The sequence below is a fragment of the Nannospalax galili genome, unplaced genomic scaffold (genome assembly GCF_000622305.1).
Source record: "Nannospalax galili isolate Female #2095 unplaced genomic scaffold, S.galili_v1.0 scaffold453, whole genome shotgun sequence".
NCBI lineage: Eukaryota > Metazoa > Chordata > Mammalia > Rodentia > Spalacidae > Nannospalax > Nannospalax galili.
Genome location: NW_008334081.1, coordinates 874,912 through 888,575, shown reverse-complemented (window position 1 = coordinate 888,575; position 13,664 = coordinate 874,912). Strand labels below are relative to the sequence as shown.

The 13,664-nt window shown below is 52.1% G+C and overlaps 1 protein-coding gene across 5 annotated transcripts in view; it reads left to right on the top strand.

The window, feature by feature from the left end:
• Window positions 1-13,664, top strand: part of Hdac4 (histone deacetylase 4) — a 268,268-nt gene that overhangs the window by 977 nt on the left and 253,627 nt on the right. The window lies entirely within an intron of this gene.

Here is a 13,664-nt window from a genome sequence, read left to right as displayed (position 1 = left end):
GGGGGCGGGAGGGCCGCGGCCGGCTGGGCCCCGAGTGCCGCGGGCCTGGCGGGGAAGTGCGAGCCCGGGCCGGCGCCCCGGTGCCTCGGTGCCCCGAGCGGAGCCGGGAGCGCTGGTAGCGGTTGGGAGGGCCGGGTGGAACCGCCGACCAGTTTACTGCACGTCGGAAATGTGCAATAACTTGCGGCGGCTGCTAGGAGTGTTTTCGTTATTGCGTGCTGTAAATTGACCTGCTGTGACACAATTTTCAAATAAAGCGTTGCAGAAATTAAACTTCAGTTATTTTAGAACTAATGACTTTCTTAACTAAATCCTAATTGCATTACTTTAGAGACCTACCTAATTGCTTGCTGGGAGCCGCTCTGCCTGCTCGGGGAGGAAAGGCCTGTGCAGTCACTTTGCTTCCCCGCTTTTCTCTACTCAAGCTTTTCTCTCTGTTCCCACTAAACCACCTAAGCGTTTAAGGCCTGGGACATTAACCTGTAAACTGGCCCTAGCTCCCGCGGCTCGGGGGGATGCTGGAGGCTTGCACCTTGACCTGGTTTCGCTTTTTCTTCGGTGATATGATCGTGGCTGCCACGAGTTTTAATTGCTCCCGATAATTCCGTGCATTAATTCCGGAACGGCCTAATGAAAGCTGGTGTGGTTTCAGAATCCAGCCCGGAAAGGTGGTGCTGGTGCTACTGGTGCTTGGGGAGAGGCAGGGAGGTTGAATTAAGAAAACTCAGCTGCTTGTACACAAATATACACTACAGCAGTTACAAGGCAACAAAAGTTATTGCAGAATTTTGCAGTCACTATGGCAACACAATTACTCTATTATAATTGGAAATGCAAAATGCCACCCAGTTAGAAGTTTACATCAGTATGGAGTTTTGGATATTGAAAATATGTGAGACTCAGTTTTATTTTCCAGGTAGCTCCTTCAAGCTATAGTCTGCTCAGTTTACCTGTTTTAAAGACTGATCAGCTTTCCCAGAGATGCGACTCCTGGGGATCTGTGGCATCTTTCCCCAGAAGAACTCCCCGTTTGTGTGGGAGGGAAGTATTTTCATGCCTTAAAAACACACCCCCGGCCCACTGTAAGACTTCTGTGGCTTTCTGTGTTCTGGCTTTTCTTTTAAAGATCAGGTACCTTCCTAAAGAGATCAGTGATTGATCTGAGGAGAGGGAGGGTTTGCTAGAAGGCAGAGTGAACACTGCCCCCTTTAGGGGTCTGCTGTGTTGATAGGAGAGCTGGGGAGTCCTGAGGATGTGGGGGTGGGATGACTAGAGCATACAGGCCTGGAAGGCCTAGACATCAAGGAAAGATGGGACCAAAGCAGCCCTAGCTAGTATGTTCTGTGGTCAGCAGCCTCAGAGCTATGCAAAATGAAAAGCCCCCAAATGGCACATTCTCAGAGGCCTGGGGGCTGCCGCTTTGAGAGGGGGACAAGACAGCATGGCACCCTGGCCTCGTGGGGCTGATGCAGCCAAGTTTGACTTTGGTCTCAAACCCGGGGTTGGAGGATGTCCCTCTTGATGTTTACCAGGAGGGCTTGAGAGCTGGAAGTTTCCACACATCGCGGGGCTGCTGCAGCTTAATTTCGTTATAACTCTCTCCTTTTAACTACTGCATATTTATGCCCAGTAATCGACTTCCATTTTCCAGCTCCATTGTGAGGATTCAATGCCGCATGAATGGCTTTGAATTCCAATCCTTTGATGTTGGGGGTGGCACCGAAGGAAAGGCGACTTTGTGCCGTCCTAATTGCCAGAGCAGAAGAAAATTTCATCACTCCCGTAGAGCTCATCCATGTTTCTATTGAAAACGGCTGGGCTTTCAGAACTCCGAAGCTGCCATGAGTAATATATTAATACCTGATGTAGCGGGGCAGGGGGTGCAGAAATAAGAGACACCTGCTGCTGCTGGGAGGCAGGCGCCTTGGGCTATGGGGCTTTTAGTCCCTGGACTAGAGTTGTTGGATGGGGAGCTGGTTCAGGCTTCACAAGGTGAAGCCAGAGTAGAGCCCCTGTTCCATTGGTTGTAGCTCCCAGACTGTCCTGGGGTTGCAGCACAAGAGAGACCAGTGACCAGCATGTGTCCCGTCATTGAGTGATGTCTGGGCTTGGCCTTGACCTAGAGGTTCAGGTCAGATGAGCGGCCTGCTGGGTCAGAAGTGCTGCTGCCTGTGCACAGAACCTAGGCCATTCCTACAGGACTCACTGAGTGAAGGTCAGCTGTGCTCCCCCGGGGTCACTAGTCTCCTGGGCTTCTGTGAGTGAGAAGAGTGGGCCTTGTTTCCGGGTGGAATGTGGGCTGCGGCAACTGCAGCCATTCTTGGCCTGGCTGCTGCCTGTCTCTGCCTCCCTGTCATGCCTTCTCACTTCCTGGATGACAAGACCAGGGTTGTACATAGATAGCCTTCCCTGGGACCCTCCGTGTAACAGGTGAGTACCTTTGCGCAGCTCAGCGTGCCCTCCCTGGAGCAGGGAGCTCATGGTGAGGGTTTTTAGTAACCACTACACAAATCAGTAGCTAGTGTTTAATGAGCACCTACCTAGTTGGGGCCACCATCTGTCACTTCAAACACTTGCCATCTAGGTTCCTTTCTTGCTCCTGTAGTGACGAGAAATGGATCCTGCTGTGTATCTTTGGACACAGTGTTTAGAGGAGTGACAGTAGAGTCCCAAAGGCCGAGTCGTCCTTCCCCTGCTTCAGGGCCATGGACAGGCTTGACTTGGGTCAGTGCTGTTGAGTTGTTGGGGCTAGGACAGATCTGACAGGATCATTTGGAAGACCTCACCAATGTAGCCAGCCTTGTGTTATCTGACCTTGGAATTGTCACTTTTCCTTGGGTTTCGTGGGGTCAGGGAAGTAACTGCCATCCTCATGCTGTCTTATGTGTGTGATAAAAAACTGAAAACAAAACACCCCAGTCAAGCCAGCCAGTGGCTGCTCTATCCTGTCCCATGCTTGCTTTGGTTTTCTGAAAAGTCCTCCAGCAGTAGGGGCGGTGGCAGACAATGGCCTGTGCTGCACATCCATTTCAACCAGAGCAGTTCAGGGTTCACTGTTAATATTAGCTACCTGGGAAAAATTATTGGAAGAATGTATTTGAGGACCATGAACTGAAAAACTGCTATGTAGTCTTATCCTCAAACTAAGACAGAAGCCTTAGGAGGGAATGCTAGCAGACTTAGCAATGCAGAAGACCATAACGGAGAGTCAGTCAGTGAGAGAGAAAATGTGCAAACCGTTAGGCCTTTGTGAGCTTAATAGTCAATATATAAAGATCTTTTGCAAAACAGCAATAAAAGAAAGAGCTTCCTTGTTGCAAGATGAGGAGGCCGTGTACGGCCTATAGGTAGGCGAATCTCCAAGCAGGAAAACAGCCTAACGGATAAGAGAGCCCGTCTGTACCTTCCATGTTAGTGGGTTTGTTTGGACAACCGTAGCTGCAGTGAGGATTCCTACCCTATATGGTTTCTTGGGGTTTGAGCAAGTACATATGACAGTTGCTTAGAATTGGCCTAGCCCATAGTAAGCATCATGTAAGCATTAAGTATTACATAATATTTGTTCTCTAGAGAGACCTATACACATTAACATATAAAAATGTTTAAATGCTTTCCAGAAAAGTATCAAAATTTCAAATGGCCATTCATTCAAGTGGCAATTCTACATCTTAGAATATATTCTAGTGAAAGATTATAAGTGCATTGATAACTAGGTGCGTGCAGGGTATGGGCCAGGCCGTTTACAGAAGCGCAGCTCTGTGAGTGCCTGTGTTGCTGTGCTGGGGGATCGCCTACGCATGGCAGGCAGCAGCATGTGGGCCAGGGCAGTCTGCAGACTGGGCCTTCTGGTTTTAAAAAAATGTCTCTAAAGTGGCATAGATGGCCATGGGATTGATAGGGACATGGGCATAGGGACCTTCATTGTGTCTATACGTGTTGGTATTGGTTATACATTTTTGCAGTATGAAAAATTTTTTAAATAATAGTTTTACAACAGTTGATATTTCCATTGGGGAAAGTACTTTGCAGTCTTTTTTTTTTTTTTTTCCAAGGGAGAGAAACCAAGTCCTTGAGAGGCTGATAAATTGCTCAGCATTAGAGGAATCTGGGGCTATTGTTGCTCTGACTCACTCCTAAGCTCTCTAAGGTGGGGCTGGCCTCCTGGGTCTGTGCTCTGCTCCTGTGTGCTCCTGCTGCAGCTGTTTTCTCAGTCGCCTGCCTCTATGGCAGGTCTGTACCTACCGCTCTGTCCCCAGAAAGCCTCTCGGTCCTACTGCTTCTCAGCCTCAGCTGTGTGCACCCCACCGCTGAGCTTCCCCTGCTTGCATTGCATCCGTGCTCCCTCTTGGCCCTCTTGGGCCCAGGGCCTCTGCGCACACCGTTCCTGTTGCCTCTGTCTTCCCCAGCCCTTCAGTTCACGTCCTTGCTTCAGTGTTCTGGTCAACTCCTTCCTCACAGGATCAGATTGTGCAATTTCAATAGCTTATTGAGACATTAGTTTAATGTCATCTTTTGCTGCCTGAGGACTTGATGGAGTTGAAAGGCCCCGAGAGCCTTGTGCCTGATTTGGGCCTGATGCCTGGCAGTTCAGGTGGTACCTGATGAGTTGGTGGCAGCACAGAGCAGGTCCTGGGAGCAGAGCTGGAGAGGACTGGGGAGAACACCCACCCTATTGCCCCTGTGGGCCCTCTGCCTTCATTCTGGAATTGCCTTCTCCCTAGCCCTGCTCCCAGCAGATGATCTGGGAACATCTCACTCCCAATTTGGAGGTTTCATGCTTTTAAGTAGATCCATAAATACAAGTGAAGTGGGTTCTGTGATGCAGCGAAGAGTGAGAGGCAGAAAGGCCTTCCCCACAGCTGTCAAGCAGCAAATGGGACCATTGTGCCTGGCCAAGGCAAGTGTGCCCAGCTTGTCTTCCAGGCAGCTGACTGCAGTGTCCAAGGTGGCAGGCTGCTGCTCCTAGTAAAGGCATTTCTCTTGAGTCTTGTGTTCCAGCTGGCCTGGAACTTGCTATATAGACCAGGCTGGCCTGTCTCACAGTGATCTACCCACTCTTCTGAATGCTGGGATTAAAGGCACCACCACCCCTGGCTTAATTTGGGATTAATAACATTACTTAATCATTTTTTTATTTAACCTCACAATTTTACTATGATACCTTAATAGGACTGTGCACATAAACATTTTAAAATCTGCTCTATTTTAAACTGACTGTTGGGCTTTAGTTTACTGTTGTTTATGGAGCATTCTGTCTGTCTGAGTCAAGTGCTTTCGTTGGGGTGATGTTTAAGCTTGAGACTGTAAATCATTTCTTAGGGCCCTGAAAGCCTGAAGCAGCATTCCAAGTGGGAATGCTGCTCCGATGTGATGGCTTTGCCTCTCCTTTGGGAACTACCCTCGCTGGCTTTATGGGCTGCTGTTTGCTGGAGCGGTTCTTTTTGAAACTCAAGTTTTTGTTATTCCCTCACACTTGGTCTCTGGTGCTGAAGAGGATCCTGAATATTTCTAACTGATCTGCTACAGTTCTGTAAGTGCTAATCCTGCACCAAGCCCAGGTTCTAGGTTTCAGACTGGGTTCTGGAGATGGGACTCTGTTGAACACCTGCTTTGTGGCTGGCATAGTGGTCAGCAGGACCCCAAACCCCCTCTCTACTTCCACCAAGAAGCATAGATGTAGATGGGGACCTAGGAGCAGAAACAGACATACAACAGGTGCCCATGGTTGGCACCCCAAGAGCTGGTGCTGTGTGAAGCAGGAAGCAGGGAGGCTGAGAGGGCTCCATGTGGCAGGCGGGGCAGTGGGAGGCCAGAGCAGGTGGAAGGAGGGGGTGGGTGGTAGTGAGTGGGTGTGGTCTTCTTCAGTCAGAGGCTCCCCAGTGGGACTGCAGCAGGGTGGAAAGGCTCTTCAGAGCCTGTGAGCAGGGAAGGCTGGGCACTGGTGCTGGCTGCAGTGCGCTTGTCCCTGTGAAGGACTGCTGTGCCTTGCAGCGCATCGCCTGGTATCTGAGGTGGCTGTGTCCCCTGGTTCTGTTTCGTGTACCATGCCTGGCTCTACTGGATCCTGGCTCTGCTGGTGGTGTGCTTGACCTTTATAACTGGATCAAGGCACATCCTAGAGGCTCCCAGGTAGCCCCTGGTATGGCTGGACCCTCCCCAGAGTGTGTGTTGGGATTGGCTACCATCATTGAGGGCTCCTGTGTCAAGGCTGGAGCACTCTACTCTGAGGCTGGGGCTGTAGGGGAACAGGTGGGACGCTCTCCCTCTTTCAAGTCATACTGCTGAGGACTCTTGCTGGCCTGGGACTCCTTAGAGAGCTGTTCAGGAGACAGAACCTTGCTGAGAGCCAGTGGAGAAAAGCTCTCACCTGTCCATAAGTGTCCACAGTAGAGCCTAGCACTGCAGGCCGTTGCTCATTGGCCATATCATTGCAGTAGAGGGGCAGCTGGTAGGTCAGCAGAGTATGGCAGGGCACATGGGCTCTGGTCTTCAGCACTGCTAGGGGGACCCTTCAAGGCTTGCTTATCTCTGAACTCCTGCTATAGCCCTGCGATCCTCCAGTCCAAGTTTGGGCTGTGCCCTCCTGGAGGGTATGGGGGGGCAGTTGGCAGTTTAGTGTCTGTGGTCCCTTTGGACTTCAGCTTTGGTAGTGGTTGGCAAATGCCACAATGGACGAGGCCTCTTTGTGGGCATTTCTTTGAAGTCTGCACTGAAGATTGGCATTGGGGGCCTCTGTCCCCTTTTGCAGGAATGCTTTTCTGCAGCATAGGGGCTGTTATTCCCTCCTTGGCTCTCCAGTCCGGAGGGCCACGTCCAGGGCTGCGGAGTTCTTACCTAGCTTTTTGTGTTTCACTTTCACTGCCCCACTGCTACGTGCAGCAGCTCAGTGTCTCCCCGAGTTGTCAACTGAAGTGGCAGCTGACCTGCAAGATACACATTCTTTTTTTCTTACAGGGTCTCCCTAGCCCCAGCCCGCCTGGAACGCACGTGCAGAACAGGCCGGCCTCACCTCTGCCTCTTTCTTGAGGGCTGGGATTAAAGGTGTGCACCACCATGCCTGGTGTGAGATCCGTACTTTTGTTTTCAGTGAAGTCTACCAGCCCATGGGCTGACCACCTCCAGCATGGTGGCAACAAACCGCAGTGGCTGAGCCTAGAAGAGAGTGTTGTTAGTGTCCAGAGATGTTGGGATTTGGAGTTAGTCAACAGTCCTTCTCAAGGAGGAGGGTTTCCTCCGTTAAGTGGATTATGGTCCTCTGAATTTGGGTGCATTTTAACCAAGCTTTCCAGAATTGGCCTAAGTGGAGGTACAGATGGAAAGCAGAGAGGCTGACAGTGGGACTTTACATGTGTGAGGCATTTCTTGTCCCCTGGCTCTTGGGGTAGCTCATTATGAGTGTGGGTCTGTGTGGACTCTGTCAGTTGTGATACTCTCATTATGGGTGTGCATGGCTCTGTGACTGTGGTACTATTATGAATGTGCGTGGCTCTGTAGATTCTGAAACTGTCATGGGTGTGGGGTTGTGCATAACTCTGGATTGTGGTGGAGTGTAGAACAGTGGTTTTGCAGCTGGATATGTTTGGCTTTCCGTGGCTCTGGGACGTTGGGAACAAAATGTGTGTTGCGTCAAACCTGAGTGACTCCCCCCTCCTCCCCCCATCCCCAAGCTTCACCTTCATAATTTCCTTGCCTGGCTGGCTTTGCATGACCATTGTGCGTCCTGTGCATCTCTAGGATGGAGGGCCATGGGAGGTTCTAAACTAGTGGCCTTTCTCCGTAGGCCTGGTCCACTCTATACCCTATGCTGCTCCTGGATCGTCGCTGGCAGGTCTGTTAGGAATGGGGGCCAGAACATGTTATCTGTGGGGGTGGGGAGGGTGGGAGAGGGGTTGGTGGTAACCAGGCCTTTGACATGACTAAAGGTCTTACTGAGGTCCCTGTGCCAGCTCAGGGCATGTCTGCGTCTGCTGGAGTTGTAGTGGGGAGGTCTCCCTGCAGGACTTTAATGTCATTTGGGAGCAAGAGCTCATCTGTCTTCGTCCTTACAGGGATTGTAAGGCTTGCAGAGACCAGGGTCTTGAGTGCTCAGGACAGTTTCTCTTGGAATGCCATGAGCACTGCTGTGTATGCCACATTCCCTACCCGTAGACAGGGCCCAGACCGTGTGCTGTGTCATCGGTGTGTCTGCACAGCTTTTTGACTGTGGTGGGCTGTGTACTGGACCAGTGGTGCTGCCCTCTGCCCAGCAGGGGCTGTGGAAGTGACCTCATGGCCTTTTCGTGCTAGGGCTCTTGTCGGTAAGCTGTCTGGTGTTGTGGAAAAGAGCTGTTTGGGTCCTGTGGTTCTGTGCCACCGATACAAATATGGAGGGCTTCCTGCTCCCCGTGTCTGGGTGGTTTGTGCACTTCTCTTCACTCTTCCCCTTAACCTGAGCCTAGCGGCCACTGTCACCCTGCGTAGCTCTTGGTGGCATAATAAGGGACAGAGACCCTATGGAGGGCAGGAAGGACCAAGGGAGAAGTGCAGCTTGGGGCTCCATGGGCCTGTGGGCATCCTCTCTGCAGGGAGCTGTGGGCAGCAGTACACGCCTTGGCAGGCCCCTGCAGCCCCTGAGGAGTGGAGGAGCATGGGGCAGGGGACTAGATAATGTCCCCTGGGATGACTGAAAGGGCAGCATAAGGTGGCTCTGGTGTCAAATAGAGCTTTCTGATGGTAGCTCCCTCAGATGGGGTCTCTCTATGGCAGTAGACAGGACATCAGGCACTCTGGGAAACTGAATAGACGATATCCCAAAGTGCTGGTGGAAGAAGTGTTCAGGCCCCCATTGGCTCCTCCACAGTGTATTAAGGAATTTTTTTTCTGTGCCTAATCATGGGAGAATCAGTGTCATGGGTGACAGGGTTGCTAAGTGTCCAGGACTCTTCTTCTCGTGCCCTTCAAGAAAGGCCATCTTTCCTTCAGCAGTCTTGAGTTCACTCTACGTGCTCTGTCTGGCTTTGGTCTTACAACAGCTCTGAGTCAGTCACTGCCACGGGAAGCACAGCCTGCACGGCGTGGCTCCGCCTACGTGCTGCTGCCAGGCTCTCCTTTTCCGGAAGCTGACTGGGGACTCAGCCGCCTCGCCTCTATGCCTCTGTGGAAGTCGCTGCTATCTGGAGGGAAGGAAGGGAAGGGATGCTGAGGAGCACGACACTTTCCAGTATCCTGAGCCACCTTGTGCTTTCTCAGCTCTGCAGCAGTGCTGGGGCAGTCTTTGGATGGGGCGGACGAGCTTGGAGCACAGCACAGGCTGTGCCAGACGCTGTGGCCCTGCACCCATGGGAAGGATGGTCTGCCTAGGGGGTGGAGATGGAGAGTTCCACATGGTCTGTTGGAGGGCCTGTGTGAGACTCCCTGGTAGAGGAGGCCAGTGCACACCTTCTTCTCTGTCTTGAGCAATCCCAAGTGGACCCTGGCCCTAGAGATCTGCACACATGGCATCAGCCTCTTGTGGAGAGCTGCCTTACTGGAGGGTACAGGTGTCCTCGGTGAGCACCTCAATGCCGCTACGTAGGCCTGGTGCTGACACAGGGTAGGACAAGATTGTGTTTTAGAGTCTGGCTAGAGCCTAGTGAGGTAGATGTGCAAGGCTGGAGTCTCCCATACTCAGAAGGGTAGACAGAAGGGTGTCAGATAGACCAGGGCCCCGGTGGCCAGGCTGCACAGAGGCCCAAGGGCCTTCCAGCCCTACAACCCAGCCACTGTCTGTGGCTGGCTGTGTTCCCAGTGCTCTCAGTTGCCTAAGGATGCTTTGTTAGAGGTTCCTGCCTCAGGCACTGGTGAGCATTGTCTCCTGAGAAGGCATAGTGCAAATGTGACTCGGATCTGGGTGGTGATCTGTCCCCCTCCCTGTGGGCCCAGGGGTATGTTGGAAGGAATATGCTGGGCTTTGTGGTCCTCCAGGCCCTCCACAGGGTCAGCTGTTCAGCCTCTGTCATCTCCTCCTTATTCTCCATCTGCTCGTCTACAGCTTGGATGTGAGAATTTCTGTCTTTGAGGGTTATCAGCATCAGGCAGAGTACAGAGGCCACAGCCCAGCATGAGAGGAATTTGCCTCACTGCCTTCCTAGGCCCAAGTGCCTGGAGAGAGGGGATGAGCAGGGAGGCACTTGTGACCTGGCATACCTCAGTTGGAAGAACAGGGTTCACTCGGGTACAATTTTTAGTGGGTAAAGTCTGTCTTGAGGGGCTTGGCCTTTTAGAAACAGGCTTGTGTGCCTCCTGTACTTCTGGGTGAGCCGCTCTGTTGGCATTTGCCCAGCTTTTCCAAGCCTCAGTTTCCTTGTCTGTACAACCAGAGTAGTGGGTCTTTTCTGACTGAGTTATGTGAGAATCAAGCATTATGTCCCTGACAGGAGGTGCAGGCCTGGCACGGTTGCACATGTGGAGTGAGGCCACAGTTGTTTTGGCCTCGGTGTGCTGTGCCTGGTGTGAAGGGTGTTAGCCAGAGAGAGGTAGGGAACCTCAGGCCTGCATACCTGCAGGGGGATTTTTCAGACATAGGCAGTGAAGTGGAGGCTCTCAATGTCGTGTTGGTGGTAGCTGGCTTATGGTTCTGGGCACACTGAGGACCTGTAGCACAGATGGCCAGACTGATCAGGAAGTAACCTCATGCACCAGACCCAGGAGATTCTGGCCACTGGTCGGTGTTCATGGGCTTGGCAGTTATTTCGGCAGGTGACCTCATGTGTGCTATTTGTTAGTCCCCCTCCCCCCATGCACATGCGCACAAAGTGCGTATGCACATATACTGCTCACAGCCCCAGGCATGTTTGCACATACGTGCACATACATAGATGTCTACACACTGAAGTTCATGAACTTCAGGTTCCTCTGACTGATGGCTGGTGGTCTGAGAGTCACCCACCGCTCATTTCTAGTCACTGTCATTCAGTGAGGACCTGTGGAGATTCTGGAGCTCTGTGTGCGTGACGGTGGTTAGTGTGATGAAATCCCCACTTGGGGAGTGTGGTCCTCACCCAGTTCCTCCTCTGCATGGAGATGCTAAGCTTTAGCTCTTAGAAAGGCCCCAAGAACTATGCTGCCCTGTTCAGGGTAGAAGTCCCAAGAGCCATCTCGGCAAAGGGCTTGGGGTGGGGATGCTGGAGAGAGGGCTCAGTGGTCAAAAGCACCAGCTGCTCTTGCAGAGGACCTGTGTTCGGTTCTCAGCACCCACATGGTGGCTAACAACCATCTGTAACTCCAGTTCCAGGGGTTCCATTACCCTGTTCTGACTTCAGCAGGCATTGCCCAACATGGGTGCACTTATATACATTCAAGCAATACACTCATAACATAAAATAAAAATAATAAAGTATGTTTTTAAAAAAGGCCTGGAGTAGATGAGGCAGTGGGAGGGTGAGGCCACATTCCTGAGGGTCCTGGACTTTGACTTTAGCTCTTTTAGACTTCTGATAAAGGCCAGCAGTCTCAAAGTTAGCTCTGACCTCCTTTCCTTAAGGCATTCCTCTCAGTTTTCCAGGCATAGTTGTGGCCTGGAGTCTTGCCAGAACAACCCCTGGAGGTCAGAGCGTGGTTCTGCCTGGAGGACTCCACCCGCAGCGTTTCTGTGCTCTGTCTTGTTGGTCTTCTGGGATCCTCCAGGCCTCCTCCCTTCCTTGGCTGGTCACTGTGAGGTGTCCATGGGAGCTCACCCTCAGTTCCTACTTCTGGAAAGATAGCTTCAAACCTGTGTTACATGGGTCCTCCTGTAGCCAAGACCCTGTCATTCAATCCTGGTGTGACTTTTTTTTTTTTTGGTCTTTTTGAGACAGGGTCTCCCTGAAGCCCCAGCTGTCCTGGAACTCACTGTGTAGACTCACAGAGATCCACCTGCCTCTGCCTCCCGAGTGCTGGGATTAAAGGCGTGTACCTCCACGCCCGGCTATGACTCCTCTTTTGCTGTTGCTCCTCTAGTGCCACCTCTTTCCACTTGGTACTGCTGGTCCCTCTGGCTCCTGTTGGAGCTTCACCCATTCCTGCCTGTGGCGTCGACTTGTTATGTAGCTGCTGCAGGGATGCCCTCCTGGCTTGGACCTAATCTCCACTCTGCCCCAGCCTCCAGTCTTCCCACTTCTACCCTGTACTGTTGCTTCCCTCTTGCTCCTCTGGTCATGCTGCTCTTCCCAAATGGTCTGTGGTTGCCATTGCCTGGACTAGAGCACCAGTCTCTACCTCAGCTTCAGGGTTTTCCTGGGTTCATTCAGTCCCAGACTCCTTCCTGAGTCGTTGGTGGACATCGTGCCTGGGCCCTTTGGGAGGGCAGGCCTGGACTTTCCTACCCTAGGTCTTAATGCATTCCTGCCTTTGGCTCGTCTGAGGTGGTGAGGAGAGAGAGCTGCAGGTGATTGTTTAGTTGACAGCCCACTTTTGACTCCAGTGACAATGTCACAGAATCCTGGATTCCAACCAAAATTGTCCTTCCTGCTTCCTGCTTCCTGTTCTCCTGGCCTCCCGGTGAGGTATGAGGAGTGATGCATGAGGCTGCTGTGAGGGGCTCCAGGCCTGTGCTGTGTTTTCTTCTGGAACCAGGGTAGGCGTGGTGTGCTGCTTTGGCACAGCGGAGCCTTGTGCCTGGAGTTGCATGGATAGCCGTAGGCTTGAGGCTGGTCTTGGGAAATGTGGCTTCTGGGGACCCGCTTCATGTTACCCTCTAGTTGTGCCTGGCATAGGGAGCTGAGCAAGAGCAGAGCTCCCCTGCTGTTAAGGTGGCAGAGGCTTGACTAGAAGCCGCCTTGCCTTTGGACCTTGAGGGGCTCTGGGACAGGGTGCTTCCTCCTGTTGAGAGTAGCCATCCTGTGTGCCCACTCTACTGACAGTGTACCTCCTTTGCCCCTGGTGTGAAGGAGGTTAGGAGGTCTCAGAAAGGGCAGATGAGAGTCTTGCCTGACTAGTGTTGGAGAGACAGTTTCCTCCCAGAATTGGGTGGGGTGGGGATACCTTGACCCTACCCATGTGAGTCCTGGCTATTGAGAATTAAGAGAGACTGGGGTAGATGGGACTCTTCCCATGGAAGAAAGCCTGAATTCTGGCCCCTTGTGTGGGCACATGTATGACATGTAGTGTGTTTTCCTACCTCACTAGTGCCTCTGAACTGACCTACCCACAGCAGTGTAGGAACCTGGAGATGCGCCTCCACAAAGCCCATCAATGTCTGGTGTTCCTCTTCCTTAGCCTGGATATACGCATATGGAAGTTTTGCTTAAGTTGTTAAAATATTACCCTTGTCCATATCTGACACATGGTACGTTTTAGGGCTGAAAGCAGGGAGGAGCCGCCGGAGTGTCCCAGCAATGAAACTGTGTGGCGAAGCCGTCAGATCCACCTCAGCAGTCAGCACTTGCTCCTCTGGAGAAGGACCGTTTGCTTTATTGAAGGTTTCTCCACAAGAGAGAGAGAAGACCCTTTTAAACGCCATTTTGTGTACAGCTTCGGGGTTGTGGATCGTTGGAGCCACCGTGTATCCCGGGCACCTGAGATTATGAACACCCGATAGGGTGATGAGCACACGTGTAGCCTGGTGCTCAGTTCTGTTGGCATGCAGCCAGCCCTTGGCCACATGGTCAGAGGTGCCCTGGGACCATTTCTTTCCCCTGTCCAGGGTATTCATAGCTTCCTGTTGGAAG